The sequence below is a fragment of the Ursus americanus genome, chromosome 22 (genome assembly GCF_024610735.1).
Source record: "Ursus americanus isolate L20-20 chromosome 22, mUrsAme1.1.p, whole genome shotgun sequence".
Taxonomy (NCBI): Eukaryota; Metazoa; Chordata; class Mammalia; order Carnivora; family Ursidae; genus Ursus; species Ursus americanus.
The window spans coordinates 47879816-47893626 of NC_142148.1; positions in this window are offsets into that span (position 1 = coordinate 47879816).

Consider the following 13811-nt stretch of genomic DNA (forward strand, 5'->3'; position numbering starts at 1 on the left):
TGTGCAGTGAATTTGGGGGTGGGTATGTGAGTGTCCACTGAATAATTCGTTCAACATTTCTGAAAATTTTATAATAAAATGTTGTGGGAAAAAATCAAGTGAAGAACTTAACGTAATAACCATCCTTTGATCCTGGATTGTGGTTCTCTTACACTAAGTCCTACCGCACACAGTGTAAATCCAGCCAGCCGTAGGGTCGGATCAATACCAGAGGCGCTGGGAGGGAAACCCGTCAGCAGATGCCCCTGCAGGAGCAAAGATCACTAGACAGGACAAAGGTGAGGGAAGGGGTAAAAACCAACCCCGAAATTCTCCCACACAAAGGGGCTTGTTGAAGAAGGACCAAATTAGAGTCTGGGAATTGTAATCTGGAGATTTTTTACAAGAACTACAGAAGCTAATGGTAGAAGGAAAGCCATTGATATGTTATCCGTGGTTCCATCAGCATCAAGCCAAATGAATGACACCCGAGAGTCACAGACGCCTGAAGGCACATAATTAATGCAGTAATAAATGAGTCACCAGACGCAGAGGGTGACTGAAGCAGAGACGCCATCCCCATCCATGTAAGTCAGCAATCGCTCCATGAAAAATGCAGAGTAAACACGGAGGCCAACCAGGGCCATGGGCCCGGTATGTGCAGTGGGTGGTCCGCTTGAGAACCGTGTGCAGACACAGCTGTGCAGGACGGTCTACCTGGATCTCCAGGAGCTTTTAAAATGCTCATTCCCTTGGGGCTCCTGGGTGGCTCAGTCAGTTAAGAGTCTGCCTTCAGCTCAGGTCATGATCTCAGGGTCCTGGGATCCAGCCCTGCGTCGGGCTCCCTGCTCAGTGGGGAGTCTGCTTCTGCTTCTCCCTCTCCCTCTGCCACTCCCCCTGCTTGTTCTCTTTCTCTCTCATAAATTTAAAAAAAAAATTTTTTTTAAATAAAATCCTCATTCCCAGCTCCACACCCAGATCCACAGAATGGGGGTTCACTGAAAAGCAAATAGGCTGCATTTTTACCAGTTTGCAAGGCTACTCTGATAAGAAGCCACCATAAGAACCAAGAATCACCCTGAAAGTTACCTGTGCCAGAAGCAGGTGCTCTTGGGGTCCCACCCACATCCCAGTGGCTCAGTGCTGACAGAATATCACTGCATGCACCAAATCTGCCCAGGTATTCTCTCACCAGTCCTGAGACAGTGCTCAGCCCATGATCCTGCAGCTTCCTCTCCCTCCAGAGCACGGGTTCTGACCCCCAAGTGCCCAAAAAGAACTTGCTTATTAGCCCACCCTGAATGCCATGTCCCTTCCAGGCTGACCTGGGGTGGAAATAAGACCACCCAAACGAGAAAAAGCAAAATCTACTTTTTCAGACTTTGTGATAGCAAGGGAGGTGAGCCACCATCTCCTGCAAGTGGCAGGACTGGAACATAAGCCAGGGAGGGGGAGAGCTTAATGTCGGGAAAAAGGGAAGCTTCCCCATCGGTCTGAGGCTGCTGCAGGGCAGGCAGACGATTAGCTGCAGGGCATCCCATGGGACTGGTTAGGGAAGCATATTTGTTTTCTTCTCTGGCTGATGCTAAGTTGGACACAGGGACAAAAATTAGGGAAGCTGGCAGTTACTGACCAAGCCTGACCGTTGGGCCAATTGCTACAGAAGTTGTGGTCTGGCTCCCTGGGCTGGTGTTGCAAGTTGTAGGTCAGCATTCTATTGTCACTGACGGTCTGGCTGCTGTCCGTCAAGTGTACGTGTCTCTCACTGCGATCGCCTCCCCAATATGCTGGGTACACTCCAACATTTGTCTCCAGGTCTGTTCCAGGGAGTCAGCACCTTCCCTGAAGGAGAAGGAGGAAGGCTGAATGGCTTGTGAGACAGCTGAACTGGGGGCATGCTCGCGAGACCTCACCAGCTCGTGGCCTGCCACCTTGCAGGCCCTGAGGGTGCTCATCCAGTGGGGGGTCAGCCCCAAGCTGCGCAGCAATGAACAGAGGCCTTCCTCCTCCTGACACACCCTGGGGCTAACGGCACTGTTCCCCAGAAATGCCCAGGCCCTGACCATGAGACCAGGTTGCAGATGTGATTAAGGACGGCGAGGTGGGGGGATTGTCCTGGTTAACCAGGTGATCCGTCAGTGTAATCACACGAATCCTTAAAGGGCAGAGAACCTGGCTTTGGTCAGAGACACATGCAGAGGGAAGACCGGTCAGACGCCTTCCCTCGGCAGTCAGCAGTCCCCATGTCCCTGGGACGGCACTGGGCTCTGGACACCGAGGCATCCTGCCTTGTGCCTTTTCTTCCTCGTTCTCTCTGGTGCCAGCCTCTTCCAGGGATCGCCCAGCGTCCCAATTCCAAACCCCCAGAGCAGAGGCTACCCCAGCAGTCCTTGCACATGAGAGCCCGATTCGAGGGGCTGCAGCTCATGGGGGCGTCTCAGCAGGGCAGCAGGGGACAATTTAGGGTGAACACACCGTCCATCTACACACAGCCCTTGGCTCTCCAAGTGCCAGGTCATAGGCACACTGCTGTCACTGTTCTGCAAAGTGAGGTTAAATGGCCTTGCCAGTGACTGTAAAACAAAGTTCACTCTCGACACCACTACTCATTCCCCTAGGCTCAGGCAGCTCCAGGAATGACCCAAAGATCCAGAACTGCATGACGAGGACTGTATTGGCCTCCACTGTCCCCAGCTGTAGCCACGCGGAAGCAGCATGAGTGTCCTAACAAAGAGCACCCCAACGCCTGCACGCCACGCCCTTGCTGGCGCTCTTCTTCAGCTCTTGCCCCTCTCCTTTCCTTCCAAGAGTGCTCCTACCTCATCATCAGAACCCGACTTCACTATCCCTTCTATGGAGACAGTGCCTCCCACCTGTTATGGACGAGTTCCCGGGGAGCGAATGAGGTGGCGCTGGGTGAGCCGGAGCCTGGTGGGGGCGCAACTGGAACTCGGGAGCAGCAATGGGCATGTGGATATGTCCTGCCATGAACCAAGGGGGTGAAGACTGTGCCTGGGGAAGGGTGGGACCCTGGCACAGCTGGCTCTCTTCAGCCGAGGACCGCCCTCCCAAGGCGAGGGGAGTGAGGGCCTTGGTCCTGCCTTGGGGCCCAGGGCCCTGCGCCCATGGAGCAGCCCAGGCAGAGCAAGCCTCTCCACCCCTGCTCTTGCTGGGCAGCACTGGCTACCCCAGTGACGCGTCCTCCCTTCCAGATGAGTTCCTTAGGACCAAGCCCAGGCCTCGGACACCTTCGGGACAGGCACGGATGGCTCTGCAGACAGAGCTCTGGTCTCCAGACATCCTGCTGGATCTGACTGAGGGAGAATGTTCACGCATAACTTAATGTCATGGGTCACCGTCGCAGCAACACAGCCAGGTGAAGGGTCCAGTCCCCACACAGGTGAGCATGTATCAGGGCTTCTGGGGACACTTACCCACAAAACGTAAGGGTCAGAGTAGCAAAGAAAACACCTCCCGTCCTGTCAGTACCAGGTTCTTCTCCTGCTCTGGTGACCAAACCAGAACCCTGGGGCTGGCCAGCGTGGGCGGCTGATGAGGCCGACCCGCCAGGGCTCTGAACTCCGAAGCCCCAAGCTGAGAGCTCCCCCGCCACTCCACCCAGGGGAATCATGTGGAAAGAGCTGGCAACTCTGTCCTACAAAGTTCACCAGGCTACAGACAGGTAAGGGCTGCTGGATTCGGGAAGTAACATACAGAATGCCCAGTTAAATTTGAATTTCAGATAATGAATAATTTTTAGTTTATGCATGCCCCATGCCATATTTAGGATATACTTTTACTAATAATTCACTTGTTATTCCTCTGACATTCAAATTTAGCTTGACACCCTGTATTTTAACTGGAACCCTTAGGTAATGGGATGTTAGAAGACACACCAGGCCTTTAAGTCACCTCCACGCAGAGGCCACAGCACTGGCAACAGGGAAGGCAGGTTGTGTCCAGCCTCCAAGAACCAAGTCCACTTCAGTGTGCTGAAAACTGGCCATGCTTGTGCACCTGACTTCAGTCCCACCCTTTGATCTGGGCTTCCACCCCCTTGGAAAGTTCCTCGGTCCTCCTGATAAACAGCATCACCAGCTTCCACACACTCCCAGATCAGCTGGCCACCGGCAGGCACATACCCTTGATACCAACCCAGCCACAAACCTGCCTCCCATCTGTGTCAGCTGGGGCCCTCTCATGTTGAGGGGGGAAAAATCCTTGAAAATCCCATGTGAATGGTCTTACGTGATAAGGCATTTTATGAGAACTGAAAACTGGAAAGTCTAGCAATATGTGAACTTCAGGACGGGTTTGATTCAGGAGGTGCCATGGCTGAATCTCTACAATTCTCCCCTCTCGTGGCTTCCTCCTCAGCCTGCCCTCATGTACCAAGACACCTTCCAGCTCTGGGGGCTATATACTGCTTTTTCATCCGATGGAGGAATAGAGAAGGAATGAGAGGGAGCAGGATGGAGGAATTATAGAAATTATAGAAAATGAGTCCTTCACTGGACTCCGATTGAGCCACCTTCAGTCACTTGCCCTCCTGAGCTAACTGAGTTGACATGGGCCAGTCAGAACCCACTCCCTGAACTGGGGTGGTGTTAGCCTCTCCGGAACCCCTTGGCTACACAGCCAGCATGCCTACTGCCCTCCTGCCCAGCCCTGGCCGCGCCCAGCTTGATGGCAACAAGCAGCACCTTCACTGGTAGATAAAGTCAGGGAGAGAGGGCCCCCTTCAAAGAGGTTTAGACCTGACCCTTTTCTGGACTCACTTGAGGCAGACAACTTGCCCACATCGATGTATCCCCTCCACATGCTTTTCTTATGATGTGACAGTGACACTGTCTTCCTGAGAGTCAGGTTTGTCTCCTGGCTTCTGAATCTAGGTGGTCTGTGGTTAAGGCAGAAGTAACACTGAGCTCATTTCTTGGATCATAGCGCCAGCGTGTGGGTAAAATTTTCCTCACACTCCTTACAGCCCTGGAGAAAGGTGTAAACTACTTTCTCTGGGGACGGAGAAATACAAAGACAAAAAAGTGTCTTGTAGCCTCATCACTCAGATAACCACCATTGACTCCAAAAAGGAAAGTACAAGCAGAACATAAGGGTATCAGAAACAAACAAAAAGAAAAAACAACGAAAAAGAACTTAAAGGTATCAGAAGCCCATCAGGTAATCCTCTCCAGGGACACCCGGGTTCTGTTTCTGCCAGGCAAAACCATCTCTTACTCGCACAACACACCAACACTCCTGAGGCCAGCACTCCCTGCTCTAAGAGGCTTTGTGACTTTTCCACCAACCGTCACTCTGAATGGTATAGCAGCACGGCTGCCCTTCTCCATCTGCCTCAGGCGGGGGACCACCATCAGAGACCCCCATAGCCAAACTGGTGTCTGTAGGCTGACCAGAGCTCAGGAGTCACTTCCCGCCCATCCCAGAGGGGCTGGTGCCAACGTAGCCGGCACAGGTCCAGGGCCAGGCACTGGGCCCAGCAGGGAAAGGGTAGAGGACAACAGCAAGGACCCAGAAGCCAGAGACACACTGCCAGGGCCTGGACCCCTGCTCCGCAGAACTTCCTGTAACTTGTCACCCTCTCTGTGCCTCAGTTTCCTCTCTGTACAGTGATGGGACAGGGATGAGGTAAAGAAGTAGTCATAACATGCTGAGAAATTACCTAACACAGAGTTAATGCTGTCAACACGCTCCCTCTCACTGTTATCATTTCCATCACTAACTGAGGGAGCCCTGGGACCCGGCTGTGGCTGAGGTAGGCAGCATAAGGCAGGGAAGCTCAGGATTTGGAAACAGCAGGGTGGTTCAGATGTTCCTTTGGCTTCTCAGCTGTGTGGCCGGTACCTGGGGACAGCACAGTATTAGAACTGGATGATTCCGTCATCTGAGCCCCTGGGCACAAACTCAAACTGGGTCCAGGACAGGCACTCAACCACGAAGCCAGTGCCCCCCACCACCCTGTGGTGTCCCCTCCCAGCAGCTCAGAGCTCCACTCCCCAGGATCCTAGCCTGCACCGTGGGACTCTCCCTCTCCCACCTCGCTACTCACCCCCAAGCCCCTGCATCCCTCTCACCTTCAGCCTCTCCTCCGTGAGGCTGGACCTCCCAGAATCCCAGCCCCCGGGGTGAGGGCTGTGGACTGACAGAGGACATTGGGCGCAAGAACAGAAAGTTGCCTTTTCTGGGATTAAATGCACTTGCTTGGGTCACAGGATGTAAAAATCTGAGCCCAGAATCCACCCAAACTGGCCTTCTGACCCCACACTCGTTCTCACCTCCGTGGAAACAAACAGATGTGCCAAGGAACATCAAACGTCAGATCTCGAAAGTATCCCAAAGGGGCCTTCCAGCTCTTCCTTCTGGACGAGGCTGTGGCCTTCAACTGTGTCCTCTAGAATGCCAGGACTCTGGAATGTTCCCAGTGTAATGTCCCTGTGTTGCCGAGCAGGTGAATCTGCAGGAGGCCTCCTCCACTGGAAAGAACATTGTGGGAGGTCCTGGTAACCTTAAAAATAAAAGTCACTTATCTTAACAGCAAAAATGGGTTTATTCAGGAATAACAGAATTCCAACTTGGGACATGCAAGCTACTGCAAGACCATAGGCAAGTCCAATGAAGCAGAGGAACATTATTTAATGGGGAAGAAGGAGGAAGTCGGGAGTGGTTATTTGGAACCAAAGTCTACTGGAGAGAAGCAAGAGTCCAGGGTGATGACAATTTCTCATTGGCTGACTTGCAGGGGTAGTAGATTTCTTGCAGGAGATGCAGTGAACATCTTTTCCCTGCTGGGGCCTGTAACTGATGGTTTTTTTCCTGCCGAGGACTCTTCTGTTGGGGGTAATTGACAACTCTTCCTATAATTGGGGTTGACTAGTAGGACTCCCCCTTCCAGCCTCCCACCCCATTTTAGTGAGGTTTCCTTTGTTGATTTTCACAGTCCAGACCTCAGGCTGAGCCTCGGAACTGGTGTCAAGCCCAGCACTAGAATAAGCATGCTGTGTGACCTTAGGCAAGTGACTTTCCCTCCCTGAACCTCAGCCTTCTCATCTGTAGTGGGGACGCTGATACCCATCTTAAAGACAATGCCCATCTTATGATGGCAATTCACTGAGCCAACTTGCTAATGTGCATGCAGGAGGTGATCAACACACAGAAGCTCTTTTGATTATTTCCATCCACTCAACACACCAACCCCAGGCACTCTCAGACCTTTCCTGTCTCTGCCTGGCACCCCCGCTCTCCAGAGCTCTGGATCAGCTGACCTCCCAGAGTGTAGGGAGAAGGTCACTCGGCTACTGGTCTGGCAGCTGTGGGCAAACAAACCTTTGCCATGTTTTTCAAGGGATGTGGCTTTTACAACCTTGTAAGTGCCCGGCAGGCACCGTCTCTTCATCCTTCCACAGATTCTATGAGTTGCACATTGCATTGCCCCTGGTCTGCAGGTGAGTCACAGGCCTCGGGAGCTCCCTTCACACCAGCTAAGATTGGACCCTCACAAACCACAAAGAGCCCAGCTTGTGCCCTTTGTGCACATGAGTTTCTCAAGGCTCAGAGAGCCTGAAGGCATTTTTTTTAGGACATTCTCACTCCCTTGCTAGCCTTAAGGAGGCCAGCGGCCAGGTTGGGAGGTCCACATAGCTGGAAACTGAGGGTGGCCAAAAAGCACGTGAGCTTGAAAGGGGCTCCTTCCCCAGTTGAGCCCTCAAATGAGACTGGGACCCAGCTGGCACCTGCACTGTATATAGCCTGGGGAAGTCCTGAAGCAGAGAACCCGGCTAAGCTGTGCTCAATCCTGACCCACAATTATTGTGAGACGGCAAATGTGTGTTTCAAGCTGTAAAGTGTGTCGCTGTTTGTTTATTCAGCAGTAGATAACTAATCCAATAGCTAGAGGCATGTCATTGGATTTTGCTTGCAAACGCAAAGAGAGCCACAGCGGAGGTAACAAGCCAGACTCCCTGAGAGCAGGGCCTGCCCAGAAGTTCACACCGTCTGTACCCTCTGCAGTCTGAATTGGCTGTGAGGCTGCCAGCTGTGTCCCATGTGGCAGGAAGGTGGGATGTCGGAGAGTTGGGGAAACTGGGCCACCCAGGGGCCATGCACCCTAAACTCCACCTCCCCCTTTCTGTCCCAGTGAGAGGCAAGGAAGAGCTCCCAGGAGATCCTGGGAGAGAGGGACCCAAACCTAGGTCCCCACCAATCTGTACTTCTTCAAATTAGACAGACAGCACTTCCTGCCCACCCAGCCAAAGATACTAGGCTCCCCAGCTGTGCAGGGTAGGCCTTAGAGGTCCTGGCTCAGAAGTTCTAGCAAAACTAGATTCCACGGCCTCACACCCAGCAGAGGGATAGATCTGGGGCCGTGGCCACATCTGCTCAGAAGGAAGAGCACACGGCCTGGGCTTCACCAAGCCAGGCTTCCCTGGCTGGCCCCATGTCCCTCCCACATCCATTCACCCCAGGGAACTCATGCATGAGCTCTGCTTTATGAGCAGTTGGTGGGCAAAGCTGTGTTCTTTGTGGCAGGATGATACGGCCAAGCCCAGCAGTGGGTGTCATATGGAGGCCAGAGGATGTCATGCACACCAGTTAGACAAGAAGAGAGGAAGGGGGACAAAATGGGTTCAATCAGTGCTTCCCAGACTTTAGAGGCCAAAAATTCTCCTGGAGAGCTTGTGAAAACAGATTCCTGGGCCGCATTCACAGAGAATCTGATTCAGAAGGTCTGGGGTGGGGCCTGAGCATCTGCATTTCCCTCAGGTTCCCAGGGACTCCAGTTCCAGGGACCACACTTCCAGGAGCAAGGGGCTGAAGGATGGATGATGATGATTGGATGAACAGGACTCAGCAGAGAGCCTATCACCCCTGCATCAGTCCCAGCAGGCCTTGGATGGGACAGAAATAGTGCATGTAACACACATACACACGGCCACCACAAGCACATGCACACAGAGACACATATGTATACAAGCCTGTCATCCAGACTCACAGAAACACACACGGACACACAGACACATAAGAATATACAGACACACGAGCAGAGACACAGACATACAAACGATACACACTTACACACACAGACACCTGTAGCTACAGACATGTATACAGATGTATCAGTCAGGGCTCTCCAGAGAAACAGAACCAATAGGGTGTGGGGGGGAGGGGTTCTGTCCATGTGTGTAAAGAGATTTATTATAAGGAATTGGCTCGTATGATTATGGAGGCTGAAAAACCCAGACCCAGGAAAACTGGTGGTATAAGTTCCAGTCGGAATCTGAGTCCCAAGGCAGGAGAAGGAGACTAATGCCCCAGCTGAAGACAGTCACACAAATAGAAAATTCTTTCTTGGGGCGCCTGGGTAGCGCAGTCGTTAAGCGTCTGCTTTGGCTCAGGGCGTGATCCTGGAGTTCCAGGATCGAGTCCCACATCAGGCTCCTGGGCTGGGAGCCTGCTTCTTCCTCTCCCTCTCCCCTGCTGTGTTCCCTCTCTCGCTGGCTGTCTCTCTGTCACATAAATAAATAAAATCTTTAAAAAAAAAAAAAAGAAAAAAGAAAATTCTTTCTTCTTCAGCCTTTTAGTCTACCCAAGCCTTCAACTGATTGGGCAAGGCCCACCACATTGTGGAGGGGAATCTGCTTTACTCAGTCCACTGGTTCAAAAGCTAATCGAAGTTGAGGCTCACAGAGTTGCCTGAGGTCACACAGTGGTGAGTGGAGGAGCTGGGGCTGGAAACCAGACAGCCAGGCTTGAGGGCCATGTTCTCATCACACGGATGACCCGGCAGATCTGGGACCCAGTCAATCAGCAGCGCCCCATCGCCCCTGCCAGAGCCAGAGCTGAAGGGACCCTCAACGATGCACCTCACGGCTTGGGTCTCGAGGCATCTCAGTGCACGGTGGGCCATGCCCAAGCTAGAAGGCACACTCACCCCCATTAGACGGCTGAGCATCCCATGCCTGAGGCCAGTGGGACCCTCGTTTCTGGTGGAAATTCACAGGACTCTTGGTTCATAAGCTGGTTAAGCTTCAGACAAAGAGATCTCTGGGGTCCTCTAACCGAGGCAGCCGGGGTCGGGGGCCAAGACAAGAAAGACAGAGGCAGGAAAGGGCAGGGGCCCAGGGACCACAAGTCACCTCATGTGCCTGGAGAGCACAGCCCCAAGTTCAGTATTGCAGGGGTTGGGATGTCCCAAGTCCAGAGCAACTCTCAGTGTGGGTGCACAGAGCCTGCACTGGGCTGAATTCCCAGCAGGTCATGGGGTAGACAGTGACTCCCCTGCCAGGGGAGTGTCTGCCCCGTACCCCCACACCAGGGCACAGTTTGAGGATCCAGAGGTAGGATTTGGAGGTGCTGATGGACGAGGTGGCTGAGGCACTGGGGAGCCTGTCCCCTGAGTCCCTCCAAGCCCAGTCTGAGAATCAGGCACTGGGGAGCTACAGACAACTTTGCGGAGAAGAGGGCCTCTGTCTGCCCTTCAGAGAGCAGACAAAGGTGCTGCAGGAACGAGTGAGAGAGCCGGGCTCACGGGTGCCGGAACAGGGCACGGGGGTGAAAATGGACCAGATGAGAGAAACTCCTGAAGTCCAGACCTTGGGCTGGTGCCGGGTGGGTGCAGGTGGGGAGCCACTGACAATCTGAGAGCAGGCAGAGATGGCATCACAGTGGAGTTTGGGGAGGTGCAGCTGACTGTGAAGGGAGCTGAGGGGACAGGTGAGGCTGGAAGCAGGGTGACCAGTAGGGACACCACAAGGCTGTCCTGGGAAAGGACACTGAGGCGGGTCCTAGGCAATGCTGTGGAGGTGGAGGAGAGGGGCTGCCTGTACCACAGCCCCAGCCTCCCACAGAGCCCGTGGAGGGAAACTGCCTCATGAGGCTGGCTCCGTGGACCTTAGGAGGCATGGCCCAGTGGGGGCAGTCAGGAGATGCCAGGGCTGCCTGCCCAGTGAGGCCTGGGGAGCCCCAACTCTGCACCTCCTGGACACTCAGCAAAGGCTCCTGGGGGACCATCAACCTAGACACCCTGGCTCCCAAAGGGGACAGCTGAGGGGTCTGGCTGCCACCCACACAGAAGGCTGTCACCCAGAGACACAAATCCCACCCACCTCCCTCTGATCCTACTAACCACCCCCCAATTGTGGCCCAGGAAGAGAGCCCAGAGCTGTGGCCCGGGGTCAAGTCCAGCCCCTCCCTGGCCACCCGACCTTTCCAAACGGCAGTATGCTGTTCTCAAGATATGGGGCGGCACAGCAGCCTCAGAGCGTTTGTGAGCCATGCCTGCATGTGGTGCGTGCTGCAGGTGCGATGAACCCCACCCGCCCCTCAGTCTACCCAGCTGCAACACAGCTCTGTCTCCAAACCCCGACAGACTTCTCTGCTGGAAAGCGTACAACCTGCCCAGCTGTTCCGGCTCCAGGCTCTGCACGTGCTCTTTCCTCCTGCAGGAACGCCCTCCGTTCCTTGTTTGCCTGGACAGCATGCATGAATCTTTGGGGCCCTCCCCGAACCCCAAACAGAAACGGCTTCTCCTCCTCCAAGCGCCCTGGTACTGTGTCCTCCTCATCCCTATCACCACCTCCACCTCAGTGGGTTTCAAGCATTTACACTCTGCTTAGTTAGTTCATGAACAAGTAAAAGACATATTCTAGGCATAGTGTGCAATAGAACCTTCCAGAAACACTGCCACGCCACCCTTGGGATCAAAGGCTAAGAAGGTTTGGCTCACTGCCTATCTTGGGAAGGTTTCCTGTATGTCTGCTTTGTGTTGAATATTCTCCCCCACCTCACTAACTCAACTAGAACTTGGGCTGGGTCCAGACAGATCATCCTATCACGCTGTAGTATTTTTAAATTCAAAAGATCAATTTATATGTTAATTATACTGGAATTAGAATTAAAAATTTTTAATTAAAAAAAAATAAAAACAAACCAAAAAACAAAACAAAAAAACAAAAGCTAATCACACCCAGAAACACCCTCGCAGGCAAACGCAGAAATAATGTTTAACCAAATATCTGGGCCAATATCTGTGACCAGTCAAGTTGACACATAAAATTAACCATCACAACATATACACACAAGCACACACTCAAATAGACTTATGCTAAATTTACGTAAGCACATACATACTCTCCTTTTGTGCACAATCAGAACAACACACTTATGCGCGTTCATACTCCAACATATGCAAAAACTGAAAGACAGGCTCGTGGATGCACACACATACCCACAGTGAACAAACAGACACAGACATACACATTTATACACATGCACACATGCACACGCACACTTTTCCCCCAGAGAAGCCTGAAACAAGGCTGCTGTAAGACAGCCTCTTCCTGCCGTGGCCTCTGTGATTTTACAGGGCCCCCTTGTGCCTTGCCCTGAGGCACCAGGCTGGTGACCATCACCCACAATCACAGACGACAGGGCTGGGGCACAGAGAAGACGTAGTAACGGGGCAAGTCTCAAAACCGCTCTGAGCCTCCCCGAGTGCTTCTGAAAGGGAGAATAACCCACAACACTAACAATTAGCAGTTGTGGCAACCTGCCACTTGGGTTGAGCAAAGACACCAGTGTCTTACACCCGGCCCCTCCTCTAGCCCAACCCCCTGCTGGGGATGAACACCGAACGTGGCACATGTGGTCAGGGCACAGAGCCTGGTGCGGAGACGCCTCCTTGGGGCCCTTGTGTCGTGGCCACTGACAGCCAGAGGGTGAGTGTCCGGGACCAACACGCCCAGGAGAACGTGGGGGCGTGTACAGCAGCCACGATTTATTGAATGCCACCAGCTACCCACTACACACTGTACCAAACATGCTTTGCTAATCACAGGTCTCACGACAAATCTCTGAGTAGCCAGGAACCTAGGAGGTCCCAAGAGTCTACATGGCTTGCCCGAGTCACAAACCCAGATCTCCCTACCTGAAAGCCACTGTGCCCCAGCAGGACCCATCTGGGGAAGGCTCAGGCATCTCCTTCCTTCTGCCAGGGTAGTCCCGAAGTCTGGGGGGTGCCCCTGCAGCTAAGACCATACAATGTGCTCTATCCCAGCCCTGAGCATTCAAACTAAGGAAGTCCCCAAACCCTCGCCACAACCATCGGAGAAACTGAGGCACGGAGAGGCAGTCCCTCACTCAAGGTCCCCCAAGTGTTAAAAGGCAGACCCGAATTCAGACAAATTCAAGACATGTGCTCCAGAGACCGCACTCTAACGGCTGGGTTGGGCATGCAAAGGGAAACCTCTGGGTCTCCTTCTGTTCTGGAAAACTTCACTTCTTCCTTCACTTTTGCCAGTGTGGAGCCAAAGCTGGGAAGTTGATCACTTAGCCAGCAAACACTGCTGCCTGCCGATTTCCAGGTGCAGAAATCACCCAGAGGGAGTATGTTTCCTGGCGATGTCCATTCTGTGAAATTGCGGTCTGCACCCCATTTTCCTGTCCACTTCCTAAGGGGAGCTGCCCACTCACACCAGCAGAGACAGTCTCCTGCTGGGGGTCACAACCCTGGAATCACGGGCGGGAGAAGCGTGCCCTTTGGTGAAGGAAACCCAGATGATTCTGCTTCTGAAAAATCCCCACTGAGTTTTTTTAAAGATTTTATGTATGTATGTACGTATGTATGTATGTATGTATGTATGTATGTATGTATTTGAGAGAGAGACAGCACAAGCAGGGTGAGGAGCTGGGGGAGAGGGAGAAGCAGGCTCATCCCAGGCCCCGGAGATCATGACCTGAGCCAAAGGCAGACTGTTAACCGATTGAGCCACATAGGCTCCCGCTAATTTTTTAGTGCAATGCCTCTTCCATGTATATTT